The following is a 26,325-nucleotide window of genomic DNA, read 5'->3' on the forward strand; positions in this document are numbered from 1 at the left end:
AACCCCTTTCACCTCGCCTACCGTACATCACCCCCCCACCCCACACCAGATTCTGCTGGGGCCCCAGACTGGACCACTTTTGGTCCATGCTTCCTTGGACTCAGACTGTTGCCTCATACCCCCAGGTAGGGCACCCCTGCCTCTCTCATCCCTGACCCAGAAACCCATACACACACCCACCCACCTGCAGGGTCTCCTTCCAGGTACAGTGGCCGCTGCCTTCACGACAGGCTGTTTGCCTAGAGTGCTCCGGAGTCAGACGTGCCTTCAAGCTTAGTGCCAGGATTTGGGCGAGGTGTCTCACTTCTCTGAGCCTCTGTTTCTTTAGCTCCAAAATAGGGCTGTCAGGAATAGTAATTATACTGCTTAGGGCTATTGTGAATTTCGTATTAGCACTAAGCAGCATGTCTAGCATGTAAGTAACACCCAATGATGTAGCTGTTATTGTTAGTCATTCTCATAGCCACTGACTGAGGTGGGCAGGTGCTCCTATTTTTCTGATGTGGAAATGGAAGCTCAAAAATGTTGAGATTGGGATGGGGTTGAAGAGAGCAAGGCAGCACCTCTTCTCTGCTGAGGTACCTGGAGCCTCCTGCGAGAAAAGGATCTGGGACCCTGTGGAGGATGGGAGTTCCCAAGAGGAGACCTACCGTGCAGGAGACGGGGGCCGAGTCAGTAACCTGGACACCCAAGCAAGACAGAGGTCCCCGCGGAGGATGGCTGCTTCTGGTAGCCTGATGCTGGAATTGTTCATGCTGGAATTGTTGATGCTGGAATTCTTACCCCCCTGCTACCAGGCTATTGTCCTAGTTTGGGTTTTTTATACACCAATTCCTGAAAGTCATTGAATGAGGGCTGCTCCTGGGAGGTTACTAGTTCCCGGGCCCTTCCAGCCTGCTGTGCACGTGGGCAAAGAGGAACAATTGCTGGCAATTGGCAGTGAGCTGGGCCACTCTGAAAGATGAGGGCATGAGCAGCACCCACTACAGGTTTAAATGTACAGAAGGGCAGTGGATGGAGTGGAGGGGAACAGAAAGAGCTATAACCCATGGGGCCGAGACAGCTTTGTGGTGGGACCCAGCTCACTGGAGATGACCCTGGGAAAGGAGCATCTGCCCTTAAGCCTTGAGGAGCTACTGAGACTTGGGCAAATCCACGGATCTGCAGAGGGGACAGTGGCTCTGGCGAGGACAGTGGGACTCCATTATCCAGGTAGCTCATTGTGGTGACACTAAATGCCCTCCCCCCATCACCACTGTCAGACAACAGGCTGGAGACCTCCCAGGACAGGAGGAGGGGTAGACCCAACATCAGGGTGTGTTTGGAGCTCCCACCTCTCCAGCAGGCTCAACCAGCAAGTGGGAAGACCACCTCAGGGACCAGTATCAGCCACCCCGAGGGTCCTGGGGAAAGGCTAGGCTGCCTGCTAGTTTGGCAATTAGCCATTGAGATTTGGAAAACCGGAAACCTATTTTAGAGTCACAGAATGGTAAGTTTTGTGGATTTAGGTCATGTACACACACACACATACACACTCACACAAACCAATTATTCACTGAAATGCAAGAGTCTGCTGTCAACATTCAAATATTTTGGGGAAGTTTTGCTTTTTTCTGGCTGTGCCTTCAGTAAAATCGTGCTTATTCCACCAGTTGTAGGCACCAGGGGTGAAGTCACAGAGAGCTCATGCATAGTTGAGCAGGAACGCCCACCTGGGGGCTTTATTTAGACCCGCCCCAGCATTCACTTCACCATTTCTGGAACCACCATGAGAAGTTTCAGAACTCAGCCTGGGAGAGGGAAGAGGGCTCAGAGTTCAAACATACTCATGACCCACTTACTCTTCTTTTCTAAAGTGTGTGGGTGAAAGCTCCTCCGTGCTTCACTTCCAGATCCTTCCGCCTCCCCCATCCTCTGGCTGGAGGCCAGTGGGAAGAGCCCAGGAGCTGGAGTCAGATAAATTGAGTTCCGCTGGGCAACTATGGGCAAGTGACTAATCTCTCAGTGTTCCCATCTGCAAAGTGGGTGTAATAGTGCCAAAAATGGTGCTCGAGAGATAAGTGGGACATAATAGATGCCCAGTAAGTGCTACTTTCCCCCTTCCTTTTTTGTAAGTAATTTTAGCCCTATCTCTGCTTTAATTCATCCTCTCCCTTCCTTAGCCATCCAGGTCCCAGGCAGAGATGTGACCGGATGTTTCTATTGATGGGGGAGTAGCTGGGTGGATAGTGTGATGGTCCAGTCATAATTGTAATGAAGCATCAACTTATTACACACCTACCACTCTACTAGGAACATCCCTTAATCATTTTTCAGGAGATAACATAGACCCTCTCACCAGACCTGTTTGCTCTCGTTCCCTTCTGCATCTGGTCGTTCACCGCCTACAGATGCTCTCAAGTCCACACCTGGTGCTCAGGGACGATGAGCCCCCACTTCCTGCTTCAAAATCACCCAACCAGCCTCAACGGAAAAGAGGGAAAACGAAATTCTTTTACTGAATTCGTTTCTAGCAAAAAGGAAACAACTTAAGAGTAGTTTTTTATTTCCATTATAAATGTAACATATGGTCATTACAGAAAATTTAGAAAACAGAGAAAAACTAGATAAAGAAACTCTTATGCATGAGCATTGTGAAGTATCTCCTTCCACTCTTTTCAAGGCATGGCTTTGTTTTGTTTTTAATTCAAAGAGCTGTGTTTTTGGATTTTATGTATTTATCCTTTGTTGTTATTTACAAAAGCAGTTCATGCTTATTGTGAAAAATTCAAAATGTAGCCAAGAGCACAGAATGACATGTGCAAGTCTTCTGTTTGTCACTCCCTGCTCTAATTCCACTCTCTTCCCCTGAGAGACGTTATTAACAAGTCGGTATGCAGTTGTGTAGACCTGTCCCTATGCATTTACACACACACACACACACACACACACAATAGGGATTAAAAATAACGTGTCATTCTAAAGCTTGTTTTTATTCTCTTAAGTGTACATTTTAGACATTTTTCCATGTCAGACCTTATATCTGCCCCATTTTTTTTATCAATTGCCCAATATTACATTTTTACCATTTCAAACAATGCTACAGTTAACACCTTCATGCATATATTTTGGTGCACGTGTTGGAGCGTTTATAGAATAGCTTCCTTAAAATGGAATTTCTGGGTCAAAGTATATGTTTTTTTTAAATTTCAATTCTGCCGAAGTATACTCTAAAAAACCTGCGTCAATTTAACATTTCCGTCAACCGTGTATAAGACTGGCTGTTTCCCTACATCCTTCCCAAATTAAAATTCTGTTATTTTTATCCATCTCAGTGGGTGAAAAATAACACCTCATTTTTCTTTTGATTTCCATTCCTTCAATTTTTAGTAGCTGATAATCTTTCCATGTGTTTATTGTCATTTTTATTTTATTTTCTGAATTACCTATTTGTGTTCTTTACCCATTTTACTGTTGGGTTGCTGATGTTTTTCTTGTTGATTTTTAAGAGCTCTTTGTATATTTTGAATATTAATACTACATCTGTCTTAGTCAGGCTGCTATAACAAAAATACCATAGACTCTGGGTGGTTTATAAACAACAGAAATTTATTTCTCACAGTTCTGGAGGCTGAGAAGTCCAAGATCAAGGTGCCAGCAGATGTGGTGTCTGGTGAGGACCTGCTTGCTGGTATAGACGACAGTCTGGCTGTGTCCTCACACAGTGGAAGGGGCAAGGTTTCTCTCTGGGGTCTCTTTCATAAGGGCACTAATCCTGTTCATGAGGGCTCCACTCTCATGACCTGATCACCTCTCAAAGGCCCACCTCCAGATACCATCACTTTGGGGGTTAGGTTTCAACATATGGGTTTTGGGGGGATGCAAACATTCAGTCTGTCCTATATTTGGTAAAAATTTTCTGTCAGTCAGTAATTTGTCTTTTACACTTTTATTATTCTTCATCACAACAAACATTTGACATTTTCATGTGATCCTATCAGCTGATCTTTTCCTTTGTGACTCTTGAGTTCTGTGTCTTGGCTAGGAAGCCCTCCCCACTGCATATTATACACATAGTCCTCTCTATTTCTTCTAGAACTCTCAGAGCTTTCTATTTTACAGTTAGCTCTTTAATCTGTCTGAGTTATATTTTGTGCCAGGTGTGAGATATAGATCTGACTTTTAGTTCCAAATGAATAATGAATTGTCCCCAAACCTGTCCTTTCTGATTAGAAATGACCCTTTTATCATAAACTAAGTTCACATCTCTTCGTGGTTCTGTGTCTGGCTTTTTTCTTCTATTTCATTTGTCTGTTGTTCTATTTATGTGCCAGAATCACAGAGTTTCAATTACCACAGCTTTATAGTAATTTTTGTTTTCTGGCACGAAAAGTCTTCCCTCATTACTATTTTTAAGACATTTTATCAGCAATTCTTGTGTATTTACTTTTCCAGATAAATTTTAGAATAAGATTTTCAGATTGCCTCCAGAAATTCCATTGTGATTTTGGTTAGAATTCCACTGAATTTGTAGGTTAATTTGGAGAGGACTGACATTTCTACAATAGTGAATCTTCCTATACAGGGCCACAGTATACTTCCCATTTTTCAGATCTTTGTTTATGTGCTTTAATAAAATTTTAGAGTTTTCATCATTTAGGCCTAGTAAATAGCTTGTTGGGTTTATTCCTAGGTAGTTTTATAGTTTTTATTGTTATTACGAATCATGTCATTTTGCCATCGCATTTTCTAACTGTTTATTGCTGGTAAACAAGAAAGCTATTGATTTTTGTACATTTCCTTTGTAACTCACCATCTTATTGAAGTCTCTCATTAGCTCTAATAGTTTTAAAGTTGATTATTTTAGATTTTCTAGGTTAGACAATCATATAGCTGCAAGTAATGTAATTTTGTTCTTTCCTTTCCAATATGTAAGCTGCATTTTTTTTTCTTTTTTTTTTTTTTTTTCTTTTTTGGCTTCTTGCTTGGCTAGTGCCTCCAGAACTGTATTAAAGAGAAATGATAGGTTTGGCAGCCCTGTAATTCCAACAGAGGAGAGACTTAAAGGCAAGTGTAGTTTTTACTAAATTCTATACTACAGGTCAGTAAAAATACCAAAATTTCTAAAGATGTTTTTATTCCCATTTAATATAAGATTAAGAAATCATGTATTGTTGATATGAAAGAATGTTATTATTTTTTAAAATCTGGAGTGATTTAGAAGGGGCTGATGGAGACGCGAGGGGGAAGTGCCAAAATATGGAACCCCAAGCAGCTCTGTGGCACCATCCCTAGACGATGCCATGTGTAATTTTGTAACCTGACTATTTTGCACTTACAACAATGGCATTTTCCCTGTTATTACAAACCCGTGGCCCCCAAATATTCCATTAAGTGGATATATCACAACTTACTTAACCATTCCTCTTTCTGCAGACATTTAGATTGTCTCCAGTTGTTCACGTTATAAATATTGCTGCGAAGAACATTGTTGTGTGTAAAGCTTTTTTTTTCCCCCTGAATTTATGATTATTTCTTTAGGAGCGATTCCCAGAATGAATATTTTTTAAGACTCTTGATTCTTATTGCCAAATTGCTTTCTAAAAGCATTCGATCATTTTACACTGCCACCAGCAGTATGTGAATGTCTGAAGAAATGGGACTTTTAAAATTAAAAGATTATGAAATATGTCAGAGAGGAAAGAGAATAGACTTTGGAGTCAGATAGTTGGGTTTGAATCCTGGTTTTTCTACTGGCAAACTGAGTCCGATTAAAAAAAAAAAAAAGCTCTCTGAGCCTCAGTTTCCCTGTCTGTAAAATGAGTGGCTTGTTCTTTCTGCGGTTGTGTTGAACACCGAGTGAGAATAGAGAGATGATAGCACTGCCTTAAAGAAGCTATAAACAAATGAGAGTAGCCTTCTCTTGGTTGCACTGTTTTCAGAGATTTTTATTTTCTAACCAGCCTTGGAGATTTCTCCTGAAAGACAAGCTGTGATTAGGAGTGACTTCTGTCCCTCAGCTGAGGCCGGTCTGCCGGGGGGGAAACCCATCCCGCAGCTGACCGCTGGCCCCGTGTAAGCTCCGCGGCCTTTGTGGAAGAATTCTCTATGGGCCGCCCACCATGCCGCACTCCGTGGATGGACACTCATGGGCCTCAGGAGCCGGGGGACCAGAAGGAGCATCAAGGCCAGAATTCCCAGTGAAAACAGAGGCCAGGGCTTCCAGAGAGGCCGGAGCTGCTCCCTGATCATTAGCTGGACTCCCTGTTTCATGGACTCTGCAGAGAGCAGGGCAGTTGTCATCTGCTCACATCTCTTGGTTGCCAAGTCCTGCCAGTTCACCCTCCTGAGTGTCTTTCCAGGTTGTGCCTTTCTCTGCCACACCAGCACCACAGGCCTCATTCAGGCGCTCTCACACCGGAACACGGAAGCAGCCGCCTATTGGTCTCCAGAATTTCTCCTTCCTGTCTGTCCTCTATTCTGGCTCAGTGACCCTCCTAAAAGCCCATGTCTGGCTTTGCCATTTCCCTGCTGGAAACCCTTTGGTGGCTGTTGTCACCTGTGGGGTATAGTTCAAACTCTTCCCTTAGCTTAGCATCCAGGACCCAAGCTGGCTATCACGCCTAAGTTGTGCATTCCACTCATGCATGTGTTTATTTAAGGGACATATATTAAGTATCAGGGACCAGGTGAGGTATTGGAGTTATAATTATGATTTGGTCAAGGGAGTCAGTCCGGAATAAGAACTGTATTGGCTAATGCTTTTTGCACCCTTTCTGGACACTTGGTATTGTGCTAAGCACTTTATATGCATGATCTCTCTTAACCCTTTCAGTAACCCTATGAGGCAGGTATTTTCCTTCCCCTTTTACAGATGAGGAAACTGAGGCTCAGAGAGTTAACAGAGACTGCCTAAGATGGCTCTGCTAGAAGTAATAGAGCCAAGTCCTCCGTTACTGGAGCCCGTACCCTCAACCACTCATCAATCCCAATTTCTTTCTTATATGTTATACCCGAGAATACCTATTAGACTAAACTGGTAGTGTCTTCTCTATACACATATCTTGTAAGAAATATGGGCATAGAATTCACAATTAGCAAAATTACAAAACTTGTTACTGACCAGGGATGAGCACAAGAACTTGGCACGTTATTCTTGTCCTGAGTGCTCCGGGGCTGACCATAGGATTCTGGCCTTGAACCCCTGTTCCCAGTACCCCAATTCCAGCCTCCTCACGTGGTACCCCATGCCTGGGTTAGTTGTGACTTCCCAAGAGGGACCTCTGCCTTCCTCCCTGGACCTTCCACAGCCAGTTCTTACAGGCTGCATAGTGGGCGCTCGATAACTGCACTGTATTAAATTGGATTGAATTGAACCAGATTGAATTCAGAAGCAGATATTCTGCAGCAATGGCTGGGATTTCAGTTCACTGTTGTCCTAATCATCTTGTGGTAGATAACATTGCCTTCTCCATAAGCCAGGCTAAGCAGTGAGGTATTTGAGGATAGTATATCTTAAGGGGTTTCTGTTCAAGCAGCGTAACTTTTTCTGCATAGACGTTGGAAATAGATCTGAGTTGTGCATCTTCTTTGGTGTAGTTTTCCGATATGTCTCAGAAGTCAGACAATCTGGGCTTAAGAATCGTCTGTACTGCTGCATGACCTTGGGCCATTTACTTAACCTCCCTGAGCCTCTGGTTCCTCGTCTGTCTCTGTCCCATGGGGATATTACAAGGATGAAAATGAGAAATTGAAGGTACAATAATTATAATACTTGTTCTTCTCTCCCTGTCTCTCCTGTCTGTGCTGAAGGGGATAGTGAGGTGGACTGGGGACAGGACAGTAGGGGAAGGGCAGAGGCAGGTAATCAGAAACATGGTCTTCAGGGAGATTGGTCAGCCCAGAGGCCCTTGAAGAAGGGAGAATTCCAGGGTTCTATGTCTGGAAAAGTAGCTAAAAGATGTAGAAAACTGAGAGAGGATGAGCCTGGAGAGGTCATTGGAGGCTGGATTATTTGTATTTTATTCTGAGGGCAATAGGGAGCCACTGAGAGCTCTATAGCAGGGGAGTGACATGATCAGCTTTGCATTTGTGAAAGACCACTCTGGCTGCTGCTGGAGAACAGGATGGGGGGATGGATGCAGGCACAGACAGAAGCTGCTGCTTGCTGCAGTAGCCCGGGTGAGAAAGGACGAGGCCTGAATTAACACAGACGGTAGCAGTGGAGGCTGAGTGGAGCGGTGGGTTTAAGGCACTGGAAGTGCACAGAAGCAGCATCACTCGGTTAGAATCCGCTGAACCTGAGGGGCTAAAGAGGAGCAGGAGCAGAGATGGCTCCCAGCTCTTGGCTTGAGTGGCTGGTGGATGGCAGGAGGTGGTGAGGGGCGTGATGGCATGTTAAGTTTCAGATGCCCACGGGATGCCTAAGGTGGATGGATGTAAGGGTCTGAGGTTTGGAGTAGGGGTGTGCCTTGTATATAGACGTTGGGAGCCATCAGCACAAAATAAGGTACAAGGAAAGAACTTACAGCCAGGAGACAGCCGGGGAAGAGACCGAGTGAGAAGACCAGAGGGGGTGCAGGGCAAAGAGGCTGAGAGTGTGAGGACTCTGTGGGAGCCCCAGCTCCACCAGAGGGCAGGTTGGGAGTTGGTTGCACTGACATCCCTTGTGTCAGGGAAAGGCCTGGGCATTCTTGTGTCCAGTGTGTGTCTGCTGTGGTCACGGGTGACCCAGCAAGGAGGTGGAATGTGCCCTGAATATCAACGTGCCTGGCTGGCCCCTGAGCCCCTACCCTGCCCTGCTTCTCCCCCTCCCAAGGGCTGATCCTCCCCTCCTGGCTGTGTGAAGATTAGAGAAATAGTTTAAGCCCTGATCTACATGCAGCACCTTTCCCAGGCCCCTCCCACTTCCACATTCCAAATCCCATAATACAGAGGGGAGGCCTCTATCGGAGAGTGAGCAAAAGCGTGGGACTCTCTGAAAATGGGGCCTTGTTCCCAGTTCAGAGGCAGGTGTCCTCTTTGGGGCGTCTCACCCAGAAATCAAATGGGGACCCCCTACTTGAATGTGGGCCCCCAAGAAGCTTTGGAGAGTTCCCCTATGTGTTAAGCCTTCCAACTTCTTGGCACATGGATACTGCTCTGAATTAAACAAATAGAGATTTCTAGTTCCCACTCTCAGGGAATGTGACTCAGTAGATTAGGGCTATGACCCAGAAATCTACATTTTAATTACCCACCCTAGGCCATCTTAATGCAACAGGTCAGAGAGCACCTTTGAGAAATACTGACTTAGAAAAAGACAATTGTGAGGGGACCCAACATCTAACAATCACCCACCATTTGTCATAATATTGACATTTCAGTTAGTCCTCACTGCTGTCCACTGAGGTAAATGCATCACCATTTATCGTCCAGAAAATAATTTGAGACTCAGATGTTTAGCAACTTGCCCAGAGACACACAGCTGGTTACTAGCAGAGTGAAAATTGGAACCCCAGATCTGCCTGACTCCAAAACCTAAGACATTTATACTCCAACACTTCACCTACTTAAAGGAAAATGGCACTTGTTTTCAGGTAGTTAAATGTCCATGATATGGAAGAAAGTTTAGATAACTGGCAGAAACTATAACAACGGAAGAGCAAGAGTCAAACCTTGAATCAGTGTAAGATCTTTCTAATAGTTAGAATAGCATCGCTTCCTGGGGGAGACCACTGTAGTGGTGGGTAAGTGCTGGGCAAACACTAGTTGGACGTATTGCAGAGGGGATTTATCAGATAGGCTGGGGTGAGGCTCTGAACCCTATCAAGCTTGTGATGTCTTAGATACAGTGTTTTGATGAGACGACTGCCTGAGTTTGGTCCTCCTGTTGGCCCTAGACTTATGTTATTGCATTTGTAGCCATAAAGGAAGGGAGTTAAGGAAGGCATGGAGGGAGGGAGGAGGGAAAGAAGTCAGCTAGTAGTGCAAGGTAGGAGGATTGAGAAAGCTATGGATCCTGAATCTTTTATCCCTCATTGAGTCATTTCTCAATTAGGAAGCAGCTGAGAAAATATGTTATGGTCCCAGGGAGATGGGTACCTCCGACGTCCTTATGGCTGAGTGAAGCGTATGCCCAGTGTTGACTTGTTCGGTAAACCCAGGGCATCAATGGGGAATCCTCCTTGAATCAAACTTCAGACGATCAGGCAACTTTTCACATGTGCCATTCCCACTAATGCCAGCCCAAGGCCTGGGTCTACAAAGGAATAACTGTCCACAGAAAGGTAGATACATTTAATTTCTCTTTGGTCTGAACACTCTTAAGTGGGAAGAGTCGTGACATAGGCAGCTTTAGAGAGGATGAAATTCCAAGCGTTGTCCCTTGAACAGCCCGTCTTTTGAAGCTGCCTCATTAGACCACCCATCTTTACTCGAGTCAGTTTCAGTTCTCCAAACTCAATTACCTCTGGCCACCCATTCCCTGTCTCCCCACCAAAGTCCTGCCTTAGCCCTGTGGATACCAATGTCCACATTTGATTCCCAGCCCTCCACGTACAAGCTGTTTAATCTTAGGCAAGTCATTTAACCTCTTTGAACCTCATGCCCTGTTGGTGGGATTATAAATTGGAACAATCTTTTTGGAAGGTAGTCTGACAGTAGTGATTCAAGTGTACAAAGTACATACCACTTTAGGAATTTATCCCAAGGAAATAGTGAGAGGTTAGTGTAAAATGATATATACCAAGATGTTCATTGCAGTGTTATTTATTACAGTGGGGAAAAGGAAACAGTCTATGTCCAACATTAGTGGTTGAATAAACTGGTGCATGTGGCCGATAAAACATGTAGCAATTAATTTCAAAGAATGTTCCACGAATTTGGAACATGCTTAATATATGATACTAAGTGAAAAAAATCAACATTCAAAACTGCATATGAACTAAATTTTTTACACACATACATATAGAGGAGTCATTTTAAAAAAAGAAGACAAGAAAAAATGTTAACATGAGCTCAGAATAGGGTGTTAATGTATTTTTTTCTTTATGTTCTTTTGTATTTCTTAAAAGTTTTGCAAGTGTATATGATTTTCTGGGTGCGGAAAAAGAGTAAAATTTTAGATATATTTTGATTTCTCCCACGACCTACAAGATGGAGAACAAACTTCTCACCAGGATTTTCGTAATCTGACCCCATCCTAATGAAGCAACTTCATCTTCCATCACGTCTCCCATTGTCATCAGCTCCCCATGCCATTCCCAAATGTCTTGCTTTAGCCACTCCAAGCTACTTGCCGTTCTATAAATACATCATAACCATTCGTCCTGGCTCGCGTTTATCCTCCCTGTGTTCTCCACCTGGAATGACCTTCTCCACATTTTTTGAGAATCAATTCAAGTATCTCCACCCCTTCTTTGACAGTTAATTATTTCCTGCTCTTTGCCGCTGCAGAACTTTTGGTATGTACTTAAAAGTTACTTATTTAGTGTCTGTCCTCCCCACTTTCCCTTTTTTCAAGTTAGGAGGGAAGCCTAACTCTATCTTGGAGAGTCAGGAAAGGATTCACAGAAGAGAGGACGTTTGATTGGGTTCTTGAAGAATGAATAGCAGTTTGTCAGGTAGACGAAGGACAGTAGCTATGCCACACAATTCTGGAACAAGCTCTTTTACCTATTTCTATCATAACCCTTATCTCACTGCATAGTGTGCTGCATGGGGGTAGGTGTCTCTTCTTCACCAGACACCAGTTCTTGAGGGCAGAAAATGTGCCTTGTTGTCCTTGTGATGTTCAGCACAGTGCCTGACACATACTGGGCATCAGAAATACATTTTTGTCCCAGACTATGAAAGTCTGAAAGTACCAATTCAGTAATTACCTTTCTCCTTGTCTTAGTGCAAATGGGGAAAAGATCATATTCTTGTTGTCTCTTAATCATTGGTTTCAAGTACAGGCCCAGAGATGCTGAAAATGCTCTATGAATTGTCTGCTGATTTGAACCAAATTGAAGAAGTTGCCAACCTGGTAAGCAGGATCTTCTGCAACATTTGGACTTCATTTCAGTATAAAAATTTCACCAATACGAGCTTTTCTTCCCCTTTAAACAACATGCCATGGTTGCAGAATGATGCCTTTGAAATAAATCCTGTTTGAGTAATGTTTCTCTTAGACTCATAAAATCTTTATGGCAATCTTTTCGCGTCTCATAGACTGTGAGAAGGAAGAGAGAGACAGAACCACTGAGCTAGAAGTGGGAAATGCAGTATTTTCTCATATGTGGGTCACACATCTAATGGAAATAAGTTTTTAAATGCAAATCCAATACTGACTACACATTAGCTCAAAAATCCTAGCTCTGTCCAAAGTGCTGAATCTGTGAGCCCTCTGATTAAAGAGTGGATGGCATGGAAATGATGTATCCATTCGGATAGAAGGCTTGAATGTGTTAAAACGTCCAGTAATAGCCATACTAGGGATAAGAACACAAATACTGGCATAAATAAAACACAGATGAACAGCTTAGTGCCCCCACTGCAAAGAGAGAGAGAGAAACAATCCCTCAACCCAGTTATGCAAAGGAGCAGTGACTTGGGAGCCATGCATTAATTCAACACACATTTTTTGAGTGCCTACTATATACTAGGCATTGTACTAAGACATTAGATGAGATAAATCATAATTTTTGGTCTCCACGAGATCACAATCAGTGCTTGCTCAACCACTGACCTGCTGTTGACCTTGGGCAATTTACTTAACCTTTCAAACCTCAGATTCCTCACTTAAAAATTTGGGATAATAGGATCTTACAAGATTACTGTGCAAATATAATATAATCTAATGCTTGCAAAGCACTTTGCACAGAATTTAACATATTGTAAGCCCTCAATGAATGTTATAGGTTAGTATTATGTGTGGTACATTATGCTAAGTTCTTTATATCCATTATCCCATTTATTCTCTCATTTACTCTGCACCACTCACATGGGGTAGGTTTTAATATCTGCTTTACACGGGTGAGGAAAATGAGGCTCAGAAGAATGGGGTTAGTTGCAAGTTCATGCAGTTACAAGTAGTTACAAGCTACAAGTTACACATTCATATAGTTGGGCAAGTAGTGTGAACAGAATTCAGGGCCAGCTCTTTTTACTCTAAAGCCAATGCTTTATAGTAATGGTGATGCTAGTTAGAGCAGGATTTGAAAACAGACTGACTGTCCATATCAACAGCCAAGGAAATAAGGCAAATTCTACTCTTATTTGGGCTGGCTTTTTGAAAAGGCAAATTCTAAGGGAACAAGGTGGGCATGCGGCCCAAGTGCTTGTATGAATTTTAGGTCAGGGACACTTGCAGATTGATGGAGATGGAGAGGATAAATCCCAACCCTCAGGAGAATGGGGCCAAACCCCAGCCATCCAGAAAGAGTTGCACCGGGCTCCCAGCCCATGAGGGAGAAAGAGCGAACTAGTCAGGCAGATGGGCCACACTTAAGTGGAATGGTTGACTACAAAGGCCGCAGGGTCCCCAGGGGCTGTCCTACAGGGCACATGGCACCTTGGGTGGGGATGATGGGCAACAGACGATCTCGAGAACCCACTTGACAAGAGGGGATGGGATCATTCACTGGCACTGGGAGAGGGCAGGTCGAACCTGAATAAGTGGCTCAGCGTAGGCTGGGCACAAGCTGGCATCACAGAAGCCGCTGTTTCACACACTCCATTTGGAACCTCCAGCCCAAAGAAATCTGTGATTGTTCTGGGCTGTGTCCCCTGGAGCAGGGTGATGGGGCTTCTGAATTAGTGACAACGCATTGCTACCTCGGTGGTAAGAATGTGCTTTTTCATTTAGTCCAAGAGCTTATGATTCAGTCCCACACACTTCACATAAATTTATTTTCTCTCTGCTTTCCTCCCTGTGGGAAACATAGGGCTATAAGGCACAACAAACCCCCCTTTCCCCCCAAACTGCCCAGTAAACAGTGGGAGCTATTTGGACTCTCTTGATTGAAATCGGAAATGTCACATCTCAGTAGTGTCTTTGGGGCTTGCTTTTCCCATTTGTGACAATCCTGGGCTGTCCTGAGGCCTCCCTAAGGTGCCCTCCCAGCCCTGACCTTCCGTGGGTGTCTTTTAAACGCAGAGAGTCTGGCCAGCCATCAGGCAGGTAAACGGATCAATGGGGGCTGCTCATCGAATTGTGCTCCCAGGCCTCTGTGTCTGCCACCTTCGGCCCCTGCTGCCGCTGTCAGATCAATGGGGGACCAGATGGCTGTGCTGTGTCGTAACAATGGCTCCTTTGCAGGGACTTTTCTCAGTCCTTCTCCTTCAAGCTGGGGAGGTCAGGGGCAGCTGTGCCCTACACCCCAGAAGCTCTGGGGCGGCCCATGTTGGCTTCTGATAAAGGCCAGCAGGGGTCTCTGGAATGGACCACGTGCTGGCTCCCACTCACTGTGGTGCCATCTGGTCTGTCCCTATTAGAGGGGAAGCGTGGTTGCTCTCCCATCTCATGTACATGGAGCCCACGAGGCCTGGCCTGGAGCTGAAGGGAAGGCTTGGTGTGTCAGAGAAAACCAAGCAGGAGTTTGGCGTTATATGCAATGCTTCACCTTCATGCAATAATGGCCTCGTGGGATGGCTCCCGGCTTGGAATCCAAAGGGTTTACCGAGTAAATACATGGGACAGAAAGTGCTGGAGAGCAAATCTTTCAGGTACTGTGTCGTCTATTCCCCTTCTGTCTGCTGGTTAATCAGTACACGTGGTCCCACATGGTCACTCCAACCCTTGAGTCTGCCTGACTTTCTCAACCTAGGGGTCCAACTGACTGACTCCCAGTTTCTACATCTTTTCATTCGAATTATCGAGAGAGAATCTGATGGGCTCAGCTCATTAGTCAAATGTCAACTCCTTGTCCAATGAGCTGGTACTAAGAAGTGGTATACTCAACTGGTACCAGCATAGCTGCAGGAGCCCATCCCTTCAGAGGTGGTTGGGGAGAAGGAGCAGGGCAGTCCTGAGAAGAGGGCATGGGCTGGGCACCCGACCCAAGGTGTATCTTCTACATTGGTTTAACCTTTCCATCTCCTCTTTGGTCTCCCCCAGGAGGTGATGGTGAGAAATCTTTTTCTCTGCCTCCTTGAACTAAACACAATAAGACAGACTAAGGGCCTGGCACTCTGTGAAGAGAGCTTGAGAGCAATTTCAGGGCATCCTTGCCACTACAATGTTGTCTATCTGGCTTTCACAGTCTGCAAAAGGAGGCTCTGTAAATACCAGGGATTACCATGATTATCACGAATCCTCTAAGCAGCTAAATTTCCCAAATTCTCACAGTTATAATGCCTTGGGATTTAGAGATATAATTAAGAACAGATGAGCCTCAAAAAGGTTGATGATGATGATCTAGAGTTGTATCAAACAGCAGGGAGAGTTTTGATGTGAGTTCCAGGACTTTATCTCCCCCAAGTGGGGGTGGAACGCAGACTGGAGGGGGGTCAGTGGCCTGAAGGACCTCGGTTACTGGAGTCACTGGGCCCAGGAGTCCCTGCCTCCCCGTCTCCCAGAACTGCTGGCACAAGCTATACACCCACTCAACAGGTTAGGACTAGGCAATGCTGAGTCGGCCTTGGACCGTGGCGCCGGCCACTCTGAACAACTTCCTGCTGTTATGGGATCAAAGGACAACGGCCAAGTCTGGCCCATTTCGCCTCGGGCTGCCATTTGCCTTCTGCCCACACATCAGTCTTGCCAAAAGAGGGCTTTTGCTGCAGCATTGGATCATTCCCCCACTCCCTTTAGTTTTTACTCATTTCTCAGTGTTTTTCTCTGACTTCAGTATTTACTGAGAGGCATGGAAATACCAGTAGGGCAATACAAGTTTTATTTGATCTATCGACCACAGCAACCTGAATCTATATTGTCTGTCATGCCAAGAATGTTTTGACCTTCTAAAAGGAAATGAGTCCTCTCCGAACCAGAGCCAGGAAAGCAGCTTGGACCCTCCCACAAGCAACTGTCTGGGACCTGGGGAGGTCTGGGGCAACAAATTGTCATCAAACTCTGACTAGAGTCTTAAAGCCCTTGCAGCAAGGGAAGAGAAGGAGCCACCGGTGATCTACCCTCATGATAGGCGGTAGAGTGAGGGTGCTGGAGCCAGAATGCCTGAGCTCTGCTACTTGATAGCTGTGTGACCTCAGATAAGTTGCTGAACCTCTCTGTGCCTTCATCTTCTCACCTGCAAACCAGAGATTATAGAATCTGCCTCATGGGTTTGCTGTGAGTATCAGACGAGTCAGTACCTGTGAGAGACTTAGAACAGTGCCTGGCAGGCAGTCAGCTCTCAGAGTGGAGTCTGTTTTTCCCAAGTGTTGCAAAGGTGCTTTATACTGTGTCTTTTCAGTTTATTCTCACAAGCACCCTGGGAAACAGATTTTTGTATTCCCATTATGCAGAAGAAGAAATTGAACCTCTTCCATTCAGTAAATTGCCCAGGGCTGTGCAGCTAGTAAGTCAGGGACAGATTTCTGAAGTGTGGAGATTCGCTGCCTCCAATCCTATGCTCTACTTCACTGTCGTGGCCTGTCCCCTTGATGGTCAGCCTGGCTTCCCATAATCACAACCCTTCCCCGCCAGTCCCCCACCTGGGTTTCAGTGACCCTGGCATCACAGCACCACTTCCCAGCTACGGCAACTCTCCAAGCCTCAATTTCTCTATTTCTATAAACTGGCACAGTAATAGGGCCTGCCGAGAAAGAGATCAGCAGCCCCTGAGGGCCGGAAGCTGGCCTGGCACCATCAGGAAGGCGGCCGCGTGGCTGGGAGCTGGCTTGGCTCCCACACCTAGACCTTGGGGTTCTTCTGCTGAACATAGATGTTACCACCAGACAAGGCCATTCAGTGACTGCCACGGATTAAGACAAAAACAAGAGCACTCCATAATCACGTCTAACTCAGACAGAAACAAGAACACTACCAAAACAAAAATGCCCAAACATTCCCCTCCCTTCATATCCTGGCTAAGATGAATGACAGATGCTTCTTTACCAATCACAGCTTTAGTCTTGCTTCATTCCTCCCACCTTCTAGATAAAAGGAATTAAGTACCCAGTCATACAATCCCAACTTCCTGCCAGCATCCAACCCAGAGGAAAGCTCCACTTCCTTGAACCCTCCCCCAAATACCAAATAACACAAGCCCAAACCCTACAGTAGGTTCTTTCCAACAGCCTCTTACGGAGATGCCCCCAGTTCCGTGGGGTATGCATTCTCCTGGTTGCCACGAACTTTGTTCAACTGCAGGTAGTTTTGGCTGAGGTTGGCAGGAGGAGGGTGGTATTGACACTGCCTTCTGGAATTAAATGTGATGCTGCCTGGAGAGCACTTAGAAATAGGGCCTAGTGCATAGTAAGTGCCACACACACTAGTTATTAGCATTATATTTATTACAAAAAATCTCCTTCTCCTTTGGATGGAGCTGATGCCCACCCCATTAACTCTCACTAACCAGCCACCTTCTTTTCTAAAGTCCATGCGACACTCTCTTTGGTTTGCTCTGGGCACCGCATGCCCCTTTTGCATTTTGCAGACCTTTATTCCACACTGAAGACCCCAAGCCTATGAAAACCTTTATCACCTATGAGGTTCAGGATTGCTGTGTGTCCTTTGAGGTCCCTCTTGGAGGACAACCTCTCAGGGCGTTTAAACAGCAGGGAGGGGTGGAAGGGAGGCCAGGTGGGCAGGGGAGCGACCATCAGGCTTCAGCAGCCCCACTTCTGCCTCCTGGCAGAGCAGACACTCTGCAAATGGAAGTTCCCTCACCCACTTGCCAGAGCCACATGCACCAGAGGAGCCTGGCTCGATCCTTCCGCACAAATGTACTCGCAACTGCATCTGGAGGGGCAGCTCCAGGGCCCGCAGAGTTCTGCCGTGCCCACCGCTGCTAATTGCAGATAATGCATTAAAGATACAGAGCCACATCTGTTCATTGCAACACGAGTATCGAGGAATTTATGTGGTTTACAATGACAGGGTGTGAGGGGAGGAAAATGCTTGTTCTGCCTGCGGGCCAGAGGCACAGCTGTGAGCAGAGAGCTGGAGGTGAGGTTTCTGGTGCCCAATAAATTCTCTGGGTGCCAGCCAAGCCCTTTCCTGGAGGAGCCAAGGGATAGATCCAGGTATTTCTCTGGAAATACCAAATTGTGTAAGCGGCCAGGCACAGAGTGCGTGTCCGGGTGCCCAGGAAGCATTCTGGCCTAACTCTGCCGTTTGCCGCGTTCCCGAGAGAAGTGGGGCCAACCGCTGCCAGGTGCAGGGCAGGAGGAGCAGCGTGCGTCTCGTGATTCAGTAGTTCATTGTCCAGCAAGCGTGCACTGAGCACCTAGCCTAGGGTCTCAGTTCCTCATCTGCAGAATGGGGGTGCATCAAGTTCCTGCCCCACTGGGTTTATTACTAAATAAGATAACTACATGTAAATTGCATCAAACAGCACCAGGCATGGCATAGGCATTCAATAAAAGTTTACTGTTGTCGTTTTACTGCGTGTCGAGCACTATGTTAGATTTTAAGGGCACTAGGATGGATAAGGCAAGGCCCCTGCCCCTCCTCCACAAGTTGGAGAGACAAACAATAGTTAGAATGTGATATGCGGTGGCATAGCGATGTGTTATGGGAGCACAGAGGAGGGAAGGACGGTCAAAGAGGGCTTCCTGGAGGAAGGGACGCCTGACCTGAGTCCTGGATGACAGGTGGATGTTTACCAGACCTAGAAGGTAGCAAGAATGATCCCAGACTGGAGTAGCATGTGCAAGGGCCCTGAGGAGAGTGTGAGAATATAAGTGTTTCAGGGGAAAATATTGTGTAGCAGGACCTTAGGGTGGGTGTATTAAGTACCTATTGCTGTGTAACAAATTACCCCAAAACAACATTTATTATCTCACATTTTCTGTGTGTTAGGAATCTGGGTGTGGCTTAGCTGGGTTCTCTGGCTTAGGGTTTCTCCTAAGGCTACAATGTAGATGTGTGCCAGGGCTACAGTCATCTCAAAGCTCAACTGAGGGGAAAGATTTGCTCCAAGCTTATTCACATGGTTGTCTGAAGGACTGAGTTCCTCGGTGCGGTCCTTTCCGCAGAGCAGCTTTCAATATGGCCGCTTACTTCAGCAGACCAAACCAGAGAGAGACTAAGTCAGGAGTCAGAGTCTTTTATAGTCTCATCTCAGAAGTGACAGCCCATCACTTTTGCTCAATCCTCTTTGTTAGATGCAAGTCAGTAGGTCCAGCCCACACACAATGGGAGGGGATTGTACAAGGGCATGAATACCAGGAGACAAAGATTACTTAGTCATTTCTGAAGCTGCCTGCCACAGTACAACCTCCAGCCCCCAATGGTTCATGTCCCTTCCACATGCAAAATACAGTTACCCCTTCCCAAAGTCCCTACAAGTCTCTTCCCATGATAGAGTCAGCTTAAAATCTGGAATCTCATCATCTGAGTCAGGTTCAGGTGTGGATGAGGTTCTTGGGTATAGTTACTAAGTACGGGTTCTAGAATACTGTCACTCTGGATCTGTAGATCTGTGAAACTAAAGAGACAAGTTATCTGCCCCCACATACCCAACATACAATGGTGGGTGGGATAGGCGTAGGGTGATGACTACAGACATTCCTACTCAGAAAGGGGGAAAATGTGAGGCATAAAGAAGTTCCTGGTCCATAACAATTCTGAAATCCACCCAGGAAAATATTGGAAGTTTCTTGATTAGTTTTAAAAGGTGGGAATAATTCTCTATGACCCTTAGCTCCACTTTCTGAGCACTTGGCTCCTCCCTCTGACTTATCCTTCTTTTTTCGTGAAAGGAACCATGTGTTTGAAGCTGACTTTTCCTCAGCCTGCTTTCTGCTGAGAATTTTGGGAGTCTGATGACCTCTTTTTATTTTATACTATCTGTCCCTTTCAGTCCAAGCTGACAGTGTTTCTTCTGATAATAGTTTTCTTGAAAACTTTATGAGTCTTCTATAAATCTCATTGAGATTCACTCTATTGCACAAAAGCTGCACCCACAAATTTCTTTGAACTAAACTCTTTTCTACTTTCAGCTTCTGCTCAGATGACCAAGGGATAATGCCCTAATGCTTCCCAGAGGCCCTATTGTTTGACCTAGAGGATCTGTGAGATCCACACTAATCTCTTTAAAGGGTCTTTGTGTAATTGAATAATACTATGATCCTCTGATCTTCCTGAGGACTTAACCAAAGGCTGTACAGTCACACCCTCAACTTTATCTCCAGGCCACCTTTGCTTGACAGTGCTCAAAAGCCTTTTTTTTTTTTTTTTTTTTTTTTTTTTGGTGAGGAGGACTATCCCTGAGCTAACATCCGATGCCAATCTTCCCCTTTTTTCTTGAGGAAGATTGGCCCTGGGCTAGCATCCATGCCCATCCTCCTCCCCTTTATATGGGACTCCACCACAGCATGGCTTAGCAAGTGGTGCGTTGGTGCACGCCCGGGATCCGAACCTGCGAACCCCAGGCCACCGTAGCGGAGCACGCACACTTAACTGCTGCGCCACCAGGCTGTCGCCTCAAAAGCCATTTTTTAATTTTAGCATCTTTTGCTGCCTTGGGAGGCTGAGAATTTTCGAAACTATCAAGCCCTGGCTCCTTTTTGTTTAACAATCTTTCCCTCAATTTCTCTCTCCTCTCACGTAAACAACAAGAAGAAACCTTCAACACTTTGCTTGGACATCTTAGCTAGATCACTAAGTTTATTAGGCACATGTTCTTCCCACATAACTACAGAGGACAGCGTCACTAAGCTTTCTGCCACTGCGTAACAAGGATCCCCTTCCTCTAGTTTCCAAGAACGTGTAACTCATTTCCTTTCGAGCCTTCACTGGCAGCATCTTCAAAGTCCAGATTTCTCTAACAACCTCCTCGGAGTACTCCCAGCCTCTGCCCACTGCCTGGTTCCAAAGCCATCTCCCATTTTTAGATATTTTCCATGACACGATTACTCTCTTGATACTAAAATCTGTATTCATTGTCTATTTTGCTTTGTAATAAATTACTCAAACCTTAGTGGCATGAAAAAACAACATCTATTTTCTTGGTTTCTGTGGGTCAGGAGTCAAGTATGGCTTGGCTGGGCCTGTCACAAGGTTGCAGTACAGGTGTCCACTGGACCTGGGAATGATCCACTTCCAAGCTTACTCACGGTCACTGGCAGGATTCAGTTCCTTGCAGGCTGTTTGACCAAGGACCTCAGTTTCTCCTTGGGTGTTGGCCGGAAACCACCTTCAGTTCCCTGCCTTGTGAACCTCTCCACAGGGCAGCTTTCAACGTGTCAGTTTGCTTTGAGCAAGCAAGAGAGAGAGACAGTCTTGTCACTCCTGAAGAAGTGTTATCCTATCGCTTTTGCCCTATTCTGTTCATTCAAATTAAATCACTAGGTCCAGCCCACGCTCAAAGGGAGGAATTACACAGGGTGTGAATACCAGGAGGTGGGGATCACTGGGAGCCGTTTCAGAAGATGAGTGTGGGCGACAGTGCAACCGGCAAGGCAGCAACGGCCCGATTATGCCGTGTCAGACTCCCCTAGTGATGGGTGACCTCAGGAAACTTCACTGTTGGAGGAGAGGAGTCTTAAAACATCACTCAGCCGGCCAGAGCTGAGAGGGGATTGGAAAGGGACGATGGGTAGGGAAAGCTGTTACAAGGAAACTTTCACAAGAGGATGACCACACCAGAATGCTCGGTGTCACTGGTGATCCACCCAGAGGTCAAGGCCAGCCTGGAAGGTCGCATGCCCCCCTCAAGCCTTTGGCCAAGCTCTTTCTCCTGCTTCAACTACCTTTCTGTGTGTCACTCTCGCCTTCTTTAAACCACCTTTTGAAGCCCAAGGCAGGCACCCCCATTCATAGGGTGCTTCTTACACACCAGACTTTATTTACAATGATGTCTTAGACATTTCATTTATTCTCAGCACACCCGTAGGGCAGGTGCTGTTTGTGGGGGGGTGTGACTACAGGTGCATGACAGGATAAAAGGGTGCCAAGGCCTTTGTGACTTCACCCTGATGACCTCACCCTGTCCACAGACCTGATCCTCAGCCTTAATTAAAGGCAAAGAAACTGGACCTTTTTGTCCCCAAACAATTGATGCTTTAGTGGATGCTGAAATCAACTATAAGATCCCAATGCAGCTGTGTGTTCCAGATGCTAATCAGTTGTTTTGCAACTGGGATCCACTTCTGTGTTGGGATTTGAGGGAAATCCAATAAATAAATACACTATTCCCCTGTCAAGTTCAGAACCCATTGGCAGAGGCAGGAGAAAGACAGATGAGGATCACCTTTATTACCAGTGAACCGATTGGAGAGCAGACCGGAACGGTCTGCAGCCAGGGGAGGGGACGGGGACGGGGAGAGAGACGAGCACAGTCAGCTCCTCCTCTCAAACTCACTGGGCAGATACTCTTGGGGGTGAATTCCAGGACTGCAAGAGGGAAAAGAATTCCTCTGTGGTCCTCAGAGCAGCAGTGTCACCTGGGAACTCTTAGAAATGCAGATTATAGGTCCAACTTCCAGGAAAGTGGGATCAAACTCTAGGGGTGAGGCCCAGCAATCTGGGGTGATTCTAATGGGGGCTCAAAGTTGAGAACCACTGGTCTAGTGGAAGCTGTTCCACATGAAAATATGAGACCTAGGATGAAATGTTCCCCTGGAAAATTCTGCCACCCATGCCCACTTTCCCCCTCCTTCCTGGGAAAGTGAATCACAGGGGAAGAAGTTTCACAGCTTCCACATTTGATTTTCAGCTTACAGCTGCTGCAGGGAATACCAAGTAGAGGCTTCTGATTATCTGTCCTCCAAAAGGGGAAGTGTCATGGGTTTGGTGTTTGCTAGCCCTGCCTCTTTCTCTTGCAGACCTTGGAGAGGCTAGCATCCCCTTGTTGGCACCGGGTAATCTCAGAAGACTCTAGAATGACCAATAACCAGAAGTCAAGATGGAAGCACATGGCTCCCCCTGCAGAAAACCCTCCGTGGCTCCCCACTGCACTTAGATTTCAAAACAAACTCCTTGCCAAGGCCTGCCCCTCTCCAACCTCATCTCACCTACTTGCTCACACCTCCGGTCACTCTGGCCTCCATTCTGTTTCTCTAATATGCCAAGCTCACTGCTGTCTCAGGACCTTTGCACTTGCTGTCCTGCTGCTTAAAGAACTCTTCCCTCGAACCTTAGCATGCTTGACTCCTTGTCCTTTAAACCCAAACCCTAATGTCGTCTTCTCTGACCACCCGTTTAAAGTGCCCTCAACCCCACTTGTCATTGTTTATCTCCTTACCTGGGCTTATTTTCCTCGGAGCACTTGACACTATCAAAAAATGATCTGGTGTGTTTATTCATTGACTTATTTATTGTCTGTCTCTCCCTCACTAGAATGTAAGAGATCAGGACCTTGCTGTACCTCTAGCACCAGAACCATTCCTGGTATATTGCAGGCATAAGATTTACATGAATATTTGTTGAATAAATGAATGAATAAATTAACACAAGAAAAGGCTCTAGGAGAGAAGAAGCAGAGTGGAGTGATTCAGTCATCAACAAGACGGTGATAAGCCCAAAGACCCTGCCTTCCTCTTCCCAAGGACAGGGGCACCTGAGCCCAGCTGAGCGGGTCTGGAAGGCTGGCACCACACCGGATTTTCCGCCTGCTTTTCTTCTCTCCCATGATCTTAAGCCCAGGCTTCCTCCAACATCTCCCCTTCCCTCCTCCCTCCCCCTTCGCTGTTATTACATTGTACTCATTAGAAGCCAGCAGATTCACACCCTCCTGTCATCTTTTCATAAAGGAATGTTAATGGAGTTAGTTTTCACCAGGTGTGCTGCAAACTGTTGTCAAAACTTCTACTTGGCCACCCACACTCACATAATTAGTCACACAGGAAACCAGAAGGGTGGCATGAGGGCTGGGGCCTGGCTGTGTGGGGGCCCTCTTCCCGGAGAGGAGTGTGGTGTAACACGCAGCCACTGCCCACCAAGAGCCACGGTTCAGGGTGGAAACAAGACAAGCCAACTGGAACCACTACAGAGTATTACAAGTCAGGATCTAATTAGCTCGGGGTGGGGGGGAGCTCCTCCCCCTTCAAGAGGTTGGTAACAAAGGAAAGGAAATTAAACAGTAGGCTAGAGGCCAGAGGGAGAAATAAGGTTAAAGACAGTCTCTTCTAGAGTTATAAGGATGTTGGCGTTTGAGTACTGTATTAGTTATCTATGCTGTGTAACAAGCTACCACAACTTTTTTGGCTTAAAACATCACACATTCATTATGTCACAGTTTCTGTGGGTCAGGGATCCAATAACAGCTTAGCTGGGTCTATTGCTTGAGGTCTCGCAAGGCTGCAGTCAAGGTGTCAGCCAGGGCTGAGTTCTCATCTGGTGGCTCAGCTGGGGAAGGGCCCACTTCCCTGCTCATGTTGTTGCTGCAGCACTCAGCTCCTTGGGGTTGTAGGACTGAGACCTTCTGTTTTTTTGCTGGCTGTTTGTCTGAAGCCACCCTCAGCTCCTTGAGATTTCTCACAGTTCCTTGGCATGTGGGCTTCTCCAACTTGGCCACTTACTTCATCAAGCCAGCAAGAGAATCTCTGGAGCAAATCAGCTAGCAAGATGGAGTCTTATATATCATTATGTAATCACAGAAGTCACATTCCATTTCCTTTGCCTTATTCTATTGGTTAGAAGCAAGTCACATGTTCTGCCCACATTTGGTGGGAAGAGGTCATACAAGAGTGTGAACACCAGGACGGGGGAATCATGGGGCAGCCACCCTAGGGGTATCCACCAATACCTATTATGTGTTAAGGACTGTGCCAAATACTTTTGCATGTGTTACATCATTTAACCACTAAAACAACTTGTAAGGCAGGCAGCATCCCCATCGCAGAGATGAGAAACCTGGGACTCAGAGAAATGAGAACTTGCCCAATGTCCTGCCAGTGTTAAGATTGGAACCACCCATATCATGACACCAAGCTAACCTGTGCAAGCTTAGAAACAGAAGGGTCAGCATGTTCAGAGTGAGGAGCAAGGGTCTGAGGGAGGCAGGGGAAGGGGGTAGCAAGAGCGTTATAGCTCCCCCTAAGACATGAGGCCAGGAGGAAAGGATGAGTGTGAATTACATGTTGAGAAAGAAGAAAACTGAGTGTGTTCATGTCTGATGATCTCTATTTTCTCACTGAAGCAAAAAATGAGAATGTCTCCTGAGAGGGTGGAGGTTGGGCTGAAGGGGAAGAAGAGCCAAGTTGGAACAGCAGCTGTGGGGAATGGGGAGTGGGGACCGGGAATCTTGCCAGCTTGAGTACAAGGTTGCCAAGTAGGATAAGCTACTTCCTCCGGGAAGACTTCAGTGATGGCTGTGGTAGGTGGCACCACTCCCACCCCAAGTACTTTGCGTAGCCTTCACTCTCCTCATCATGCTGTGATGTGTGCCCATCCATCTCCCACATCAGAAGGAAAGTTCTTACAGGGAAGGAGCCTACAGGAGTCCAGGTTGGGCCTCTTGGTACCCAGCACAAGGTCTGGCACATGGGAGTCTTCCATAAATGGCCTGATTCAGGGCCATGAATTTCTCAATCACTCCACTATATTATCCCTCATCCCCTAAAGGCTCACCCAATTCTAAAAGACTTTTCAAAAATATGTATTTTTTACTCTTCTTTTGAAAGTAAAAGTTCAAACGGCAGTAGAGTACAAAGTATTGCAAGTCCATCATGGAATGGGGGTGAGAGATGGAATCAGGGAAGTCTGTTGTATGCATAACCTGGTGACAAAAAAGCAGTTTTGCATTTTGGCCCAGTCTTTTTGATGTGAAGAAGTCAAAAGAGCCATTTCAGAATAGTCCACATCAATGTATATTGATTGGTATGAAATGCTGCCCACAGTACATTATTGCCTGAAAAACAGTTACAGTACAGACACAGAACAATCCCATTTGTGTCAAATTACCTGTTTTGATCATTTTAAGTGGCAGAAAACCTAACTCAAACCATCTTAGACAAAAAAATGAAATGTGTGGGCTCACCTTCAGTGAGAAGTCCAAAAGTATGCTCTGATGATGCCAGAGGGACTCACGTGTTGGCCTGAGAACGAGGCAAAGGGCTGTCGACAGCGCCCAGGACTGCATCTTCCCCTAGGACTCATTACATGAATCCTGAGATCCATTCTGGTTGGACCAACTTTGGTCACATGCCCATCACTGGACCCAACACTGTGGCCAGGGGGATCCAGCCTTGGTCAGGATGGAGTCAGGGTGCTGTGAGCAAGGGGAAAAGGAATAGGTCCAGGTGGTCATAAAGGCCACAAATGTCAGCTCTATG

At 46.0% G+C, this 26,325-nt stretch overlaps 1 protein-coding gene across 2 annotated transcripts in view; it reads left to right on the plus strand.

The window, feature by feature from the left end:
* Positions 1–26,325, plus strand: part of CSMD2 (CUB and Sushi multiple domains 2) — a 604,641-nt gene that overhangs the window by 233,849 nt on the left and 344,467 nt on the right. The gene's annotated exons all lie outside the window — the stretch shown is intronic.

Source organism: Ceratotherium simum, chromosome 22 (genome assembly GCF_057802395.1).
Source record: "Ceratotherium simum simum isolate JZ-2026a chromosome 22, ASM5780239v1, whole genome shotgun sequence".
NCBI classification, from domain to species: domain Eukaryota; kingdom Metazoa; phylum Chordata; class Mammalia; order Perissodactyla; family Rhinocerotidae; genus Ceratotherium; species Ceratotherium simum.